This window comes from Eurypyga helias, unplaced genomic scaffold (assembly GCF_000690775.1).
Source record: "Eurypyga helias isolate BGI_N326 unplaced genomic scaffold, ASM69077v1 scaffold9571, whole genome shotgun sequence".
NCBI lineage: Eukaryota > Metazoa > Chordata > Aves > Eurypygiformes > Eurypygidae > Eurypyga > Eurypyga helias.
In genome coordinates, this window is record NW_010232738.1 from 22,022 (window position 1) to 25,062 (window position 3,041).

Genomic DNA, 3,041 nt, shown 5'->3' on the forward strand with positions numbered 1-3,041 from the left:
ATACTAACAGCAGGATCCAGCACGTGGACCCACGGGCTCACTCCTCACCCGAAGCCTCAAGCTCTTCTCCTTGTTCATCGCTTGCCAGCCACAATGCTCCTCTGCAAGCAAACGCTTTTAAAACCATTGGAAGGTCGTGTGGTATTGTGATGAAGTCTCTTGGTTTAATGAGCTTTGAGCTGTTCATATTCTTTCTGCCGATGCAAAGCGCACTGTCCGCTGTGAATGGTTTCCTTCTTGCTTCGCTGCTTCAGTCTCCAGCAAGACAATAAAAATTATATTGCAAGGCTAACTAACAGTCCTGGATGTTTTCAGTCATCGCTCCATCATATCTGCCTATCTGGTGCCATTTTTTTATTATTATTGTGGTTTTAGAGCCTTGCTTTAATCACTGGTGAAAATAGTTACCGTATGAGGAATGCCAAGGAAACATGAAAGTCGAGGAAAATGCCCACGGCACCCACCAGTGATGCCAGGATCACCGCACGCACAGGGCTGCAAGAAACACCTTGGGTTAATTCCTGGTGAAACTGATTTGCACTGAGCTCAGCAGATGCCATGGAAGTTTCAGAGCTAACAGCCGGGGGCCTTGCCTGCACGTTCATGTTTTGACTGCGGACGCGATCGTTAAAAGCTGCTGCTATATTCAGAAACAAAACACAGCAAATCCTGCAGGGATTGGAGCCTGCCTTGGAACACCCTCAATTAAACAATTTCTACACTGTAAAATGAGAGAAGGTTTCCCCAGCGTGATTCATCCATCCCAAGGCAGGCATGGAAATAGGCTGGATGTGCTGGGCACTGCAAGTACCTAGTAAATGACCAGTTGGTATATAAGCAATTGGAATTCATTATTTATAGGTTACAGAGAAAATTGTCATTATATAGTAAGAGCCTGCTAAAAAGGAAAAGTTGCAAACAGGATGCAGAGAGCAATTAATTACTCACCTACGTTTGAGCCATTGCCATTGCTAAGAGATGGCTCATTTTCATGAGACCCTTGGCAGCTACATTAAAAAAAACATGTTCTTTTTTGGTTTTCACTTCCCTGCAGTTGAGTATCAAGTCAATAAGTTTTTTTGCCCATAGAGGTGATTTTGCCGTCAAGTATATATGTTCACTTTCCCTTCATGCCCCAGGCCTCCAACTTTCTATTCTGTGACTAATCACAGCACTTTTTATTTCCCCTTCCTCTTCCAAGCCCCATGAAAAGCACAAAGCCTCTGAACTGGCTATGCTTCCTGTTGTGCTCAAGCTTCAAGTTCCCGTTAACTTGAGGACAAGAAATGGCAGCAATAGGAGGGAGACAAGAACAAAGCTTGTTTCTATTCTATTCTATTCTATTCAATTCTATTCTATTCTATTCTCCATTCCATTCCATTCCATTCCATTCCATTTTTTCTACTTCTGTTCTATTCTATTCGCTGCTTTTGTCAGCCCTGGAGAAGTTCAGTATCTGCAACATCAAGGAACAAAGTCTTTATAAATGCTTTTCTTCATTAGAATTTTTTTTTTTTTTTAATCAAAGACCATAGACATTTGGCAAGAGAATAAATCCTCCACAGCTAACGTTCTAGATAGCTTCGAGGAACATTTCTGCTCTGCTGGCTATGCATCTAATAACGTAATAGCGGATTTCCCCAACCAGGATAAACCATGAACTAACCACTAAGGATTAATGAGGAGGAATTTGCCTTAGCTCTTTCACAGTGATGATTGCTTCACTGCATCCGTAATTCTCAAATCCAAACAAACAGAGTGGTGTTACTCTGGGTGTCTTCACTCAACCTGTGATTTAATTGGGATTTAATTGGAATCCTTCTTTTGTAAAACTCCGCTTGTAAAGTTGGTTGTAGGTCTCCAGGTTGCCTATGCATACATCTCACATGTCTTTAAACATCTCTGATGTGCACATCCAGCTCTAATAGCAGCAGTGGGGTGTTTTTTTTCCTCAGAGGGACACTGGATGAAGCAATACACTGGATGCGTACAAAGTCAAGCAGAAAACTGCCTCGTTTTGACTGACATCACTTACTTTATCTCAGTTCTCAGTGTCTCCCACATTTCTAATGTTGGGATCTCCTGTTATTTCTCTGGAGGCTCAGAAATCCCCTCCTGGCCATCTCCCAGGTTGCCATGAACCTCCTTTATTGTTAGCTGAGATGAAGGTACTCAGCTGGTGTAAATCTCTATCACTAATTAGACTATAATGTGTGGCAGTGCCCTAGTCTAACCAGGTCACTAGCATGAAGCCAAACTCAATAGAAAATGAAGCCTATGTTTTAGCTGACAGGAATATTGACCTTGGAAAGAGTTTGCCTGAAGAGTGGTTATTTCATGGTCCTTAGAATTCATCAAAGCAAGACTAGGTAGCTTTCTAAAAACTGGGGTGTAGCCAAATAAAAACAGCAGCTACCCAGCAGAAACTGGGTGGAAATGGGGGCTTTATGCCATCAGAACGTAAACTGAAGGTTCATAGAGTCACAGAATCGTAGAAAGGCTTGGGTTGAAAAGAAACTTAAAAATTACCTAGTCCCACGCCCGCATCATGGACAGGGACACCTTCCATAGCCCAGGTTGCTCCAAGACTCATCCAGCCTGGCCTTGGGCACTCCCAGGGATGGGGCATCCACAGCTTCCCTGGGCAACCTGTCCCAGTGCCTCCCCACCCTGTCCGGGAAGAACTTCTTCCTGATGTCCCATCTCAATCTCCCGCTTTCAATTTAAACCTGCTACCCTTTGTCCTGTTACTCCCTGCCCTTGAGAAAAGCCCCCCCAGCTTCCTTGTCACCCTCCTAGGCACTGGAAAGGGCTCTAAGGTCTCCCCGGAGCCTTCCCCCACCCCCCCCACCCCCCCCAGCCTGTCCCCATGGCAGAGGGACTCCAGTCCCTGGAGCATCTCCCTGGCATCCTCTGGCCTCACTCCAACAGGTCATGATGACCTATCATGTCCTCAGCATCTGTGATCTGGATCTCACTGTATTTTTGTATGAACAGAAACAGTCTGAATCTTCTCTCCTCCTCAAGAGAAATCAGGATAT